At 41.8% G+C, this 14,285-nt stretch overlaps 1 protein-coding gene across 1 annotated transcript in view; it reads left to right on the top strand.

Annotated features, from left to right (window-relative positions):
- The first annotated feature begins 5,972 nt into the window (after positions 1 to 5,972).
- The window catches only part of ITPR1 (inositol 1,4,5-trisphosphate receptor type 1), a 269,958-nt gene continuing 261,645 nt past the window's right edge, over positions 5,973 to 14,285 (top strand). The window contains exon 1 of the mRNA XM_075005225.1: positions 5,973 to 6,181. The gene's annotated coding sequence lies outside the window, so the exon portion shown is untranslated. The remainder of the gene's footprint in view (positions 6,182 to 14,285) is intronic.

Here is a 14,285-nt window from a genome sequence, read left to right as displayed (position 1 = left end):
ATATACACAAAATTAGATCAGATAGGTCTGTATTCACAAATATACATTTCCCAATAACCATAAATTAAATCTTCTTCTCTCAACTCACTCAATTCCAAAACATCCTGTCAGAGAAACCATGGGAAAAGCCAGAGATTGTATTGGTATGCAATGGCTGATTACATTATTTGACTATTTTTATATCGAAGGGGGTAGTCTAAATTGGTCTGGTGCTAAAATAATTATGCTGAGGCAGTGAGCTTTCAGGATACTCATGAGATGTAGTCAATTTGTTAACTCTTTTTAAATAGTTGCCAGTAAGTGATGTACAAACATATGATAGAATATCTCACTGGACAAACCAGTTTGCCTCGTGGTGCTTCCAGCTTGCTTCTTTTTTTCTGTCTTTTTTTTTAAATCACCTGGAGGAAATCACGGGCATAAGGATGAGTATCTACCAAGATGCTCTGCCACTCATCCAAGACACAGATAAAATTACACATGGGAAAGATCTGATCTGATCCTTTTCCCACCAAAATCATTGGCAAAACTCATACTGATTTCAACAGGAGAAGGTAGAGACACTAGTCTGAGCAGAAAAAGAGCATCAGGGACCAGAAGTGAAAAGTGTATGTAAGCATCCATGCTAAGTTCTTGATCCTGCAACATACTAAGCTTCATCAGCCTTCAGTAATGTTTAACGAAGGATGGGGGTACTCAGCACCTTTTGGGATCAGTGCATAGGCAATGAATTGGTGAGGTTCTCATTGGTTTCCCTTTGTTATCTTTAAGAAGAACAAACTCTGACATGGAAAGTGTAAAATTAAATCAATCTCTATGGAGAATAAAAGCCTGGAAAATCAATGCAGAGAAAAAAAAAAGGTGGTGGGGGGAAGCAGCTTGCCTTTCAAAATGAGCATCAAAAGTCATGCTACCATTATGTAATTTTTAACAAGTACTATTCAACGCAGTGTAGCTTTACCACAAGTCCCACGTATAGGAAAACATGTTAATGTATTATCTCAGGAGCAGGGCAGGGATGGAATCATGTATCAAAGAGGCAGTTTCCTCCTACATCTTTCTGCAGAGAGGAGGTGGTTTGTTGCCTTTATAAAAATGCAGATTCGTACCCCATTGCTGAGTGGTGCTTTGAGACCAGACACAAAGCTCAACCCACTCTTTGCCCTCCTGTTGAGGGTTGAGGCACAGCAGGTGCACAGTGCCTGCTTAATCCTGTGCACAGGAACCCAAGGTCCTGTTGCACAAAGTGGCAAAACAGATGCTTTTGCTAGTTTATTCATTGGTAATGAATCTGCTGCTAAGACCATCCCTTACCTACTATATATTGGAGAAGTTTGTCTATGAATGTATTGGTCTGTCTGTTAGTTCAAAAACTCCTCCTAAACTGTAAGAGCTAGGGCCACCACATTTAGAGTGCAGCTTCCTCTTATCATAACTTAAAGCATGGTCAGTGTTTGGTTGTGTCAGGAGAATGGGATGTGCCTAGAATGGGATTGCTTCTCATAAAATCATACAGAAGAGAGACGGAACCACCAGGCAGGTCAAAGGGAGTGGTTGGGGGTACACCTCCCTCCCCATCTAGGACTACCCAAATCCTAAGCCTCCCATCCCCATGTGCCCTTTAATGGAGACAGGGTTTCTGAAGTGCTCCTCCCCCAATTTGTACATGAACATTGTAGGCTGTTACCCTTCGTCAGGGAGCAAGGGGGAAATGTACAGTTTGCTGCATTTCTCACTCTGGCTGAGGAGCATGGGAGACAGACAAACCTGGACCTGCCCCAGACCTTCTCCCAGCTGTGCCTGCTAGAGCTGCAGTGGCCAGGGAGAGGTGCTTCTCACCTGGACCCAAGCTGCTGTGGTGAGAGGGCTGAGGTAGTCCCCTCTCCTCAGGGCAGACTGCAGACTGAACCCCTCATCCTCAGCCACACTCCAGAGCAATGATGTAAATGAAGCTTGTATATTTTCATTTTATTAAAAAAAATGAATTGAGTTCAAAATCTGAGCAATGCTGGATAAATCTTCCAGTATCCATATATGGGCAAGTCAGAATTTAACCCAGGAAAACCATAATTAGCTGTCCCAGGGCATCCAGGACTTCCATTGACACAAGTGAAGGGTGTTTGGGGATCTATTAGGAATGCAGGATTGTTTCCTAATATAAATTCCCTAATAAAAGAAATCTTTATGGATTCAGTGAGATAAAGTTTCAAGTACTTAATGCTATCTTGATCTACACAGATAAGGATTGTGAAACAAAAAGCAGCAGCCCCTCTGAAGTAAAGGAGAAGGAATTTTTTGTTGTCTTTAGAACTTGGATAGGAACCCTACTCAATTTCATTCCCTAGCCTGAAAGTGTTCTCTGTGTTAAAACACTGGGAGTTTTCATAAACATTGTTTCCATATATCAGTCATTTGTTCCTTTTGCCCTGTGACTTACTTAGAAAAGCTACAGAGCAAAGGAAAAACAAACACAAATTTAATTATAAAACCAAGTCACTTGTGGTGCTTTTGGAGTCAGAAAATGTAAATGTTCCTTTTATTTTTTAGTAATTATATTTGCTGCAAGTAATAATGATTCCAATTTGAAATACAAAGAAATTACTAACACCTTTTTTCCTTCCAATATCTATAGACGCCTATAGAAATCAAAACAATCCACTAAGCAACTTTTTCTGTATTAAAACTGTGTGTTTTAAATCTGTCACTGCAGAATTCAAGAAAACTGGCTCTAAGCCAATGAATATTACATTTCTTTGATGTGTCCTGTTTGTTTGGGCTTATTGCTTCTTTTCCTGGGGTTTTTCATGCAGTATTTCTATATTTTCCTCAAATACATTCAGGTTTTAAGTCTCCACTCCCTGTCAGGGGGCTGGATACAAGAACAACAAAATGCATTTAGTTTCTGAGCAAACTTGGCTTTTGGTTAAAGTTCTGAGGCTGTCTGAGTGCTTTTGCTAGTTTATTCATTGGTAATGAATCTGCTGCTAAGACAGCAGTAAATTAGAACAGCCAATGTTTTTTCCATTTAAGGCCTAATTGTATATCCTCTTTACTCATGGTGAGTAGTACTGTACCTAACTACAGGAACAGTCCTAATGACTTTGTTCCCCTGACTTTTGCAGTCTTCAGCATATTTAAAGTTAACTGGGGAAGTGTAATTAGCAGATGCCATTGTGTTTGTTTGTTTGTTTGTTTATGATGTATAAAGCAAGACTACATGGCTTTGTAGTGTTTTAGTTCAGAAATATTAAGCATCTCAAGGCTTGTCCTCCTGGTTTTGCTGGAGGCCTCCTGTGGAGGACCTAGAGACATATATGAAGAGCTTTCTCAGCTCTTAAATGAAGAAGGAAAGATATTGCATCCTTTTTTGCCTAGAATTTCCCACCAATATGATTGTGTCAGCTTGCCTTGAAGTGGTAGCAAGAAGTGCACGGGCATTGAGAAGGCCTTGATGGCTAGGAGTATATTGATTGATATATGTATTTTCCTTGGGATGGAATGGGGGAGCAGCCAATCCCTCCCCCAGCTGGGATGAGAACAGGCCAGCGAGGGATTCCCAATACCTGAGACACAGTGGCCTGAGAGCAGCGAGTTGCACAACAGATTCACAAGCTCAGACTCTGCACATGCTACAACTTCATCTCCAGCTCTGCCACACCCATTATTTCACCCCATCACCGCGTGGGATAGGGGCAGGAATGCAGCAGCCGGCAACCAATCAGATGTCCATTGAGGGGCCAGGAAGAGAGAGGCATCCCACCCATGCTAATAGTCCTGTGCAGGAGGCGGGCTCAGGGGCCTCATGCCGCCAATCAGCAAAGGAAGCTTGTGGTGAAGATGCCCAATGCCTATCCTGGAAGAGCAAGGGATGAGACCCAGAGCACTCCCCCAGTCAGACGCAGCACTGAAGGCGGGGCCAGAGCAGGGGCACCTTATTGTGATGCCAGTTGTGGAGCCCTGCATGTTCAGAAAGGCCTTGCCCCTTCACTGTCTGAGAACTTATAATAAAATTAAAATACCTGACATTTACATATCCAGTTTTCTTTGATTTTTTAACTGGACAGAGAGCCCAAATACCGGACTGTCTGGTTCAATACTGAACACCTGGCAACCCTACTGGCAACCCCTTGGAGTTCTGCCTACACTAAAACTTTTCCCATTGTTATTGCTGGCAGAGCTGCACTAACCATGGCAAAATTGAGAAATTACAGACAAAAGTCCTGGTTTAAACCTACCCACAGATTAATATCTCCAGACTATCTGAAGTGGTCCTTTGGAACTAGAGTTAAGGGAATAAGAGAGAGGTGACATGGGAATAGTTTGTTATTCCGTGGCAAACAGAAGATTTAAGCTTTTCATTTAAGCAGTCAAGCATCTTTTGCATTTGCGGAATTCACATATTTGCTTTAAATAACAAGACACTTAAGGCCCAGAAAATAAAGTCCCCAAAAGATATATATAAATGGAGTGGTTCATCAGTGAAAAGCTCACATGAACCTTTTAGGTGGCTTTTTTATTTGTTTGTTTGGTTGATTTTTTGTCTTAGGATGCACAAATAATTGAGCTAATAACTGTGTGTACCATTGTTCCCCTCTCAAAAGACTGAACTTGCATTTCCTTGATGGTAATTTTGACAATATTTCATCTGCAAATTCCTGAGAAGTGAGGAGTTCTCCATTGTACACCTGTGTCGAGCTAATCCCATCTTTGTAGCTGTGCAAAGTTAATAAGGTTTGAAGAAGATAAAAAGCCAAGAAACTGATCTTTAGAGTAGTGCTTCTCATAAAGGAAGTACTCTTTGGTATATTTTTGGCATGTATGGATGAAAATTCATAGGCGAATGCACTGATAGCCTTCTGATACTGGGTAATTACTACTGACCTTACAAAAAAATTCCAGTGAAATTCAGAAAACTCTTATCTGTGCCTTGACTTGTGGGTAAATATCTGAGCCAACCACCTTGACTTCTAGATATTCAGCTCAGTAGCAACCATTGGTACAGACGTGTGGTTTGTATGAAGAATCCATATAATGACAAAATAGCAAACAGTTGATTTGTTATATTGACTAATCAGACCACTGGCTCATCAACATTTGCTATACTTTCTCTAGTCGTGGGCAAATACTGATTGCTTTAGAGGAAGGTTCAAACAAACAAGCAAATGGGCAAGTGCTGTAAAATGATCCTTGCCTATTGTTCTTCGGGGAGGGAAGGAAAAGGAGTGGAAGTGCTTTCTTGAGTTAAATGCCAGTGAAAGTGTTGAAGCCAACATTGTGAGATTCTCCTAATAGCTAAACTTAAGAGTTTAAGCACAGCCTGTTAAATCCTTTACTCTTTCCAGGCTCTGTTAAATACTTGTATTTGTTTCACATTTGTCTCCCATTTAATTAACTTGTGGTTTAAAAGTATTAGATTGTGTTTGTTTTTTTTGCTGTCTTTCCATTCTTTGGAGCAATTATTACATCTTTTCCCGTTGCCAACTTCTAGTGAAAGCTCTGCCAAGCCTTGGGTTTACGTCTATTTTCTGTGCCTTAATCCTTTCCCCACCACAACAGGGCATGTTTGATGTCACAGATTTTTTAAATTCCTCCTTGGCTAGCGGGAGGTAGTTCAGCTGGGATGGGGCAGCCAATAGCAAGCCCCCAAGTGCCAGGAGACGCATCCCTTTGAAAGACAAACAGCAGCGTGTATTGTCAGGGTGAAACCGCAGAAGTGCTTAATCCCCTTTTGCCCTTTCCCTGGAGGAAGGGGTCTGTGGACCACACGCTCGAGGGGGGCCAATGGGAGCTCGGCAAAGTGCTCCGGGCTCCGCCATACGTTTACAAGCTCTTCCTCGGCTCTGACACAGGGTAACTCTTTCCCCTTGCGATGCCTCCAGCCGCGGCGCGGCGTGTGAGCATGCTGGGAGTTGTAGTACCACTTCTCCGCCTCTTCTCGGCTCTGGGGGCGCCCGGAACTACATTACCCAGGGAGCCGCTCGGGCGTATTTAAGCCGCTGCGGAGAGCCTCTCAAATGCAGTAAGCATGTGGATATGCTGCTGAGCTAGGAGCGGGCTGAGATTAACCCTCCATCCCTAACGGAGCTCAGTCCGGCTGCCTCGGGAGGATGGAAGGAGAAGGCGGCTGCTAGCCCTCGCCCTGCTGCAGCAGCCAGGCAGGGGGAGCCCCTCGTTCAGCCAGGTAAACGGGGGAGGAGGCTGCGGGGGAGTGACCCGACCTGGGGACAGCTGAACTTTCTCCTGGCAGAGCCAAGAAGCGTCTCTGGCCGGAGCTGCGCCTTGGTAAACCCCCTCCCCACCCCCCACGCTTGTTTCCGTGGCAGGCTTGCTCGGCGTTACATGTCCTGGACCAGGCTGGGGTGGAAGGAGTAACCGAGCCCATCGCAACTCGCCCTCCCCCCGCCAAGTTTAGGACTGTGCAGCTGCAGGAAATAGTTTGGGGGTGGGGAGAGCAATCCTTCAAGAGCCTGCCGTGGAGGTAGTGGGTTTAGAGGCACAAGAGGCCAACTTCGTGTCTTCTGATGCATGTAAGGAGGGTGATGTGAGGTAATGTGTGTACATCTAAACTCTATGGTGGGCTAGCGTTGAAAGGGTGTTTGGGAAAGGGAGGAGGGATTATTTATTAAAATTGGTAACGGGGAATAGCTGTACATCAGTGTAGTCAGGAGTCTGAACTATAGAGTGATGTCTTGTAAACTGTTGCTTCGTGGTCTGGCTGACAGATCTTAATGTGTTCAGACTGCCCTTTTTGGGTCCTGACACAAGTTGGCATTGGGTAGCAAACTTCTTAAGTAAACTTGTGGAAAATATGTGTTTCAGAAGTTAAGTGGTTAGTCAAATTGCTTTTGGCATTTTTGAAAATCAGGTTGAGCAGCTGCAGGCTGAAAGTTGCCTCCTGTTCATGTGTAGCAAGATGAGGAAATGAGTTTATCTTCTTGAAACTAACTTCTTTAATTTTTAGCAAGTCAATTTCTCTGTCACAGAGGTTAAGAATGCAGGGTCATGATGTCTGCTCTTTGCTCCCCAGTCTGGGAGTGCTGCAGGACCAGCCATTCTACCTGATCTGACAGGTGGCTAAGGGAACTTGTCAACATGGTCAAGTGACGCTGGTCCTGGAAAAAAAAAAACACACGGTCCCATCACCAAGGAGAAGGGAGTGCATTGTTCACAAGAGATAGTTTAGAGCAAAGGAGAGGGCTGAGCTTGGAATCACACAGATGACCAACAGAGACTTACTGTGCCCAGTCCTTTTAGGTGGAAGAAAAGATTGCAAGCCCTGAGGATCAAGGTGCTTGGGAATCTTAGAAAATCACCCCCTAACAACAAACACAAAATCAAGCACTTAAACACATCCAGTACAATGGCAGTTATCTGGAATGCAGGACTCTTGTGCTGAATGTAGTGTTGTAAAGAATCATCTGTTGTTTATTTACCATTTATAGAAAAAAAATATTTTAACTGGTAGGCATATTTGTATTCTTAATAGCTGCATTTCATAGATGTAGAAACTGAGGCAGAAAAATGAAGTTATTTGTACAGGGCTGCAGAGGCCTTCAGTAGCAGAGACAGGTTTGGAACTGCAGAGTTCCTGACTCCCAGCCCCCTGCTTACTCCATTAAATTGAAGTGTGTGAATATTTAAATGTTCATGCAGTTAAACAATTGCTACTTTAAAATTGTATTGGGGAAAAATAAATACAGTTTAGATTAAAATGTGCAAGCTACAGCAGGTTTTTGGGGTGGTTTCCTTCTAAAGCCATTCTGAGAAATATGGAACTTAGCTGAAAGCACTAACTTGTTTTTCCAGAAGTCACTCACTTGTGAGTTACACTTGGGGCTCTATAATGGTTCAAGGAGTGTGTCTCAGCTAAACTTTTTCTAACCCTTTTATAAATATTTGAGGCATAACTATAGGGATGTTTGTATTATGTAAATGCATATGATGACTAATGCAGACTTGGTTATAGATGATCTTATTCTTACATGGTCAAAATCTGGGTAATTGTGGGTGGATATTTCTGAGGGTTTGGTGACTTATTTAATAGTCTAAATATTTAGCTGTTTCCTGGACTACAATAACTGCACTCTATTTTTTAAAAAAAAAAAAAAAAAAAAAAAAGTTAAATGCTTGACAACTCTGCTGTTTGCATCCTGTTGATAAAAGCCTAATTATTGCTAGTTGTCTTTCACTTTTTTGGGTATGGTTGCTTGTTCTAAGTCTGTCTATAGTCCACTCATTTTAATATATAAATGTGTTAGAGCAGGCATTATGCAATAGTTTGTGGTTTAACATGAGGAAGTAAAAGCCCTTTCCTATCTAATATTATGTATGTAATAGTCCTCTTTGTGCAGCAGTTACGGTTCAAGGGGCTGGCACTGTCCTCTAATACAGGCACAAATTCCTGTGTGTGCCCTTGTTGGTCTTTGTGGTATTTGTCTTCATGTATTTGGGGATAGAATACAGCTCCGAGTGAGAAAAATGTTGAGAATAAGAGAGTTCCAGTTGTTGTGTCTAATGTATCTTTTTGTCACACATTTCAGGAGTAAGATTTGTGCAGTCAACAGCAACTGGAATGTACTCCCATATGTGTAGCAACAAATCAGAAGAGGGGGAACTTTAAATACAATCCCTTCTACAACAAACCTGTTGCTTCCTACATTCATTCCAGCATTACCGAACTTCAGTAGTTGGACAGAATAAGCGTGTTTGTGTAATTTAAATTTAGAAGTCCGTTTTCCATCACAATCTCTTGCACCTCTGTTTAGAGCATACTGAAAAAAAAATTCTATACACTCCCACCTTATTGTTTTTGCTTAGGTGACCGCATAAATAATGCGCTTCACAGACAGCTAAATAGCATAACTTCTGCTCCAAAGAGCTTACAGTTTGAATGCCCAGTTCAGAATGTGTGTTTCAGTAAAAGATAAAAGACGGGGCCCTTAAAGTTTGATGTCTTGAAGTTACAGAAATTGTTCTCTTGGAGAAGTTGAAGAGGTCTGGTCCATTGTTTAAGGCCCTGCTTTGCTCTAAACCAGGGGTCGGCAACCAAAACAGCAAGAAGAAGCATTTTGTTTCATACTGTAAAAAACTTTTCAAGAGCCTCAATTCATGTGATTACGAGATGTTCCTTAAAGTCAAACCATACTGTCTGTAACCTGTAACTTAAGATGAGCACGCACATCCCACAATACCCTGCACATATTAAAGGGAGAGTTACCTAACATTTCGAGATCGCACATTGTTTGCTATTTAGGTCTGAGTTGTTCATTGTTGGGCTTTTAGATGTCCACTAAAATATGGAAAATATTTAGGAGGGTTTTTTTTCTTGGCAATTATAGCATCAATAACCACAAACGAGTCCTTAAAGAGCAGCAGGTGGCTCCAGACCACAGGTTGCAGATCCCCTGCTTTAAACTAATTTTGAGAGAGACACAAATCATGCAGGTTCTAAATAAACTATCTAAAAAGTTACTATTAGTACCAGCATAAATATTCTACTTCTGTTAATTTGACAGATAATGTGTAAGGCTAATGTGCATATACCTGTGGTTCAGAGCTGTTGACGTGACACTACAGGCTATGTCTACACAGCAGCCTTATTTTGAAACAAGCTGTTCTGAAATAGCTTATTTTGAAATAATGCTGCTACACACACAAATGAATTTCAGGTTGGCACATAACTATTTCTAAATACATCATCTAACCCAGGGGTCTGCAACCAAAATAGCAAGAAAAGCCATTTTTTGCGAATTCAGTTACGGAATCCATTCTTTGAGCTGCAATGCATGTGAATACAAGACGGTCCTTAGTTAATAATGTCAAACTGTACTTTTTGTAACCCATGTTTTAAGAACAGCGCACACACAATGATTTGTACCAGTTAGAAAGTTTGTTACTTTCACCCCTGGACTGGAGGGCAAATGAGGACAATGAATAGGGCAGGGGTGTTCAATATGCTCTCCCTTGGCCACATGTGGCGAACTGAACACCACAGTGTAGTGAAGCAGCTTGTTAGAGCTGCACACATGGAGTGACTTCTGCTCTTCCATGCACATGCCCCACCACTTGGTGACCCCTGGTCTAAACACATAGTGCCTGTTTTGAATGAGAGCCATTGGACACATGGCTTATTTCAAAACAGGTGCTATTCCCTGGTTTAACAGCACTTATTTCAAAATAGGTGTAAGTCCTCCTACAATGAGGTTTACTGATTTTTTTTGAAACAATGCACCTGTTATTCTGAATTATTTATTATTAAATAACATCTGTTATCTTGAAAGAACTGTACAAGTAGCCATAGTGACTACTATTGACAATCAATGCTAGTTCTCTAAGGCCATGTATACACTGGCCCGAATCTTTGAAATAGCTATGCTAATGGCTATTTTGAAGATTACTAATGAGGTGCTGAATTGAATATTCAGCGCCTCATTCTCATTAGGATGCTTCCAGCCGCAGCGCTTCGAAAGCGCTGCTTTCAAATGCCCGTGGCTCGATGCGGCTACACGGGGGTCCTTTTTGAAAGGACTCTACACATTTTGAAATCCCCTTATTCTGCTCAGCTGAATGGAATAAGGGGATTTCGATCTGTGCAGGATCCATTCAAAAAGGACCCCCATGTAGCCGTGCTGAGCCGCAGGTGTTCCAGCTGCGGCGCTTTGAAAGTGCCGCTTTTGAAGTGTCCTAATGCGAATGAGGCGCTGAATATTCAATTCAGCGCCTCATTAGTAATCTTCAAAATAGCCATTACCATAGCTATTTCGAAGATTCATGCCCATGTAGATACAGCCTAACTGAAAGATTTGGCATGACAAGGCACTCTGTGAATTGTTCTTGTCAAAGAAAATATCAACATTAATATTCAGCTTAATGGAAAACTGTGAGAGCTTGGAAGGGGGTTCATGCATGTGGAAAGGCATGTACGTGAAATAGAAAAGGGAGAGGAAGATTATGATTTAAAGAACTACTCAAGTGTAGCTCAGTATAAGACATTAAAGGATGACTTTCAACTTACTTCTAGTTGAGTCTCTCTTGGGTGAATAATCTCATTTTAAAAATAACATTTTCTTGCTTTTCTTTGGTCCATCCTGTCACTTATATTAACTGGTTTTGCTGTTTGTGCATCAGTAGTCCATGACTGTAGAAACATGGAGCTATCTTGACTTCTTTTCTAATGATCATATGCAAAAGATGGCTTCTTTTTTGCCTTGGAAACAAAAGAGGAGACCAAGTGCAGGAACAGGCATCTTTTGAACATGGAGCCATGGAGGCCAAAAGAGAGCTCTAATATAATGAACCCTCCTAGGTGGATTAAAAATCAATGATTTTTTTTTTTTTTTTAAATTTAAATTAGATGTGTTTTGATTTTTTTTTATTGATGGTGTTTTATAAGATACTACATTTCTCATTTAAAAATAACTGTTAAGATTAAATCTCAACACAAACATGCTGCATGTGCACTTAGTCTCCTAAAAATGAATTAATGGTTCCAGGCTGTCCAGCCTACTTACTAGTTCTTCTTGAAAGTCCTTGTCTTTCTGTTTCTGTTTCTCAGCAGACTAAAAAGTAACATGCAAAGACAGACACGTGCTGGATAGGATCGGTTTTGTTCTGCTCTTATGTGGTTGTGGACTCTGGCTAAGTATGTTGGATGATGGTGTGTTTGATGTAGGGCTTTTTAAATAAGACTGATCTGAAACACCCCACAGAACAGGAATGTGGCAGGGATAGCCATGCAAGTATCTGCTTTCAGATAAAATGTAAAACCAAGGTTCCCATCACTTTTTGTAAGTGTAAGGGTTCTAGCCAAACTGACCAAGTTTAATTCCCATCTGGGTGACTACATTCTACCTGTTTGCTCTTTTAATTTTCTACTTGTATTATAATAGGATCTAGAAGTGCCTATTGATAATGGGGACACAGTTGTGCTAGGCATTGTACAAGCCCATAATATGAAACAGTCGCTGTCTTGAAGTGCTGATAAAAACAAAGTGGGAAGGGAAGTGGTGAAAGGGTCAGGTGGCATGTTAGATGTCAAACTCCAGAGCAATCAACTGGGATTCCATCTGCTAGATTATGTTGTGCTCCTGTATCTTCCTGTTTCCATTTCATTTGCCTGGTAGAGACATGCAAAATCAACTCATCGTGGTCAGCAAGGAGTAAGGGAGGTCGATGAGAGAAATTCTCCGTTTACCTTCCTCAGTGAGGATGGCCAGGTAAGTTGATTCTAGATATGCATTGCCATAGCCAGAATTGCATATCTGTAATCAGCTTACCTGCCTTGAGTAGACCAGGCCTTCCTCACCCATCTAAAAGGAGTATATGGAGTTGTATACTAGCTCCAGCCTCCTCCCAGAGAAGGTTCAACTTCCAGGTGACACATGGAAAATGAAGCTTCTATAAACAAATGCAGGAGCTGCAATTAGAGGTAGGCTGAAACTGCAAAATTCAGCTCTGTAACTGAACGCTTGAGAATTTTCATATCTGCTTTTGGTTTGAGCCCATCAAAAAAATTAGTTTCCCTTCAGTGGACAAGAGCTTTGCAAACAAGATGTCATTGCAAGTCTAGGCAATTGTGTTTTCTCTTGTGCAAGAGGCAAATGCATCCAAAACTGTGCTTTGGAAGAAAGGTGTTCTAGTTATCCTGTTGATGGCTCACAGCAGCTGGGGTTATAGACCTGGATGCAACTACAGTAAAATGTAGAATGTTGTAGAAAATTAAATACTTACAGCTTATTAACTATTTTATGAAACAGAACATGAAAGAGTAGTAAACTGCTCTGAGAAGAGAGAGCCAAAATCAAGGAACTGTCGGAGTTAAGGACTGAGCTTATTCCAAAATCAATAGAATCCTGTAATTACTAGAGTGAATATATAAGCTGTTTTGTTTTGCTCTTCATCTAATATTATGTAAGATGTCTGGTGCCAGAACAAAGTAATTCTCGTGTGCAAACATCTAGAGGAATACGTATGACTATGGCATAGCAAGAAATAGCCACCACTTTTTTTTAATGAAAATGCTTTCTGCAGTTTTTTTTAAAGATCTGCCCCATTGCGTCTACAATTTCATAAAATTCTAAATTTGAACAGAGAATGTCATGACAAAAGCACTGAACCTGCCATTGAATTTCTATAGGGATGTTCTTTTGAAGCCAAAGGTTATATGGCTTTGGTTGCAGGTGTAGTAGTAGGCAAGTGATTCTTGGTTTAATGACATGCCTGAAATTACTTAAATAACTAAACAGTGCTTGGTCACTGTTCAAATGGCAAAGGTTAAGTAGATTCTTCTACTAATGCTCTTTATGAGCTAAGTTGGTGCGGTATCTGGTGCAGAAGCTTTGCTTAGAACAAGAGCTCAGACCTGTGTTCTATAAAACAACAACTTGGATCACAGTGGGAATCCAGCACATAGAAGTTAAAACGGGTACCGGAGCCGCCTTCTCCAAAGTAGTTCAACAGGCATTGCTATTTTTATACCAGCAGGTCTTAAAGTAGGTTCACTGGATACCAGTGGTGCCCTGCGGAGCTTGTGGTAGTCGTGATGCTAGTGGCTCCTCCTTTATAGCTGTACCCGACAGGTATCCAGGCTCTTCAGTGCAGAACCTGGATACCTGGGGAACCATCTACAAAAGAGAAACAGTACGTTTCTATTCCTTGAGTGGCTGCTGCAGCTAGAGAAGGAAGACTGAGAAGACTGCAAGCTCTTCAGCAGGAAGAGAACTGCTAGTGCAAGGGCATTGCCAGTGGGGACTCAAAGCTGCAAGGAGCTATCCTGCTGGACCAGATCCCAGAACGAGACCCAAGAGCTGACCAGTGGGACTGGAGCTTCCACAATGAGGTGCATTTTGAAGAGCAAAAGGGGCACTGGGGTGCAGAACAAAGAGGAGCAGGAGATGAGAACTATAGAAGTGTTGGGCAAGTGGGTTAAGATGAGTTGAAATGGGGGGTGGGGGATAAGGAATGGTGGGATTAGTCATGGGGAGGAGGGGAATGAAGGTGCTGTAGGTGTTAGAGCTTATGTAAATTCAGCAGATATATTTGCCACATAATTTATATTTGAGGGGATAGCAAGAGTGTAGGGTTTTGGGTACGGGGGAAAATCGGGAGACGTGGTCCATCCCTTCATGAAGGTTTAGATGTAAAGCTGCATGGAGAAGGGGGCGATCAGAAAGGGTACTACTTTTTGTCCTTCTTAGCTGTCTTTCTGCTGTGGCAGAGCTCCAGTAGACAATATATAGTGGGTTTTCTGTCACCTGCCACATTGGCTACTTCGGGTTCGTTTGTCA

This window comes from Carettochelys insculpta, chromosome 11 (assembly GCF_033958435.1).
Source record: "Carettochelys insculpta isolate YL-2023 chromosome 11, ASM3395843v1, whole genome shotgun sequence".
Lineage (NCBI taxonomy): Eukaryota > Metazoa > Chordata > Testudines > Carettochelyidae > Carettochelys > Carettochelys insculpta.
Note: the sequence above shows the minus strand (reverse complement) of the source record. Positions and strands in the feature narration are given on the sequence as shown.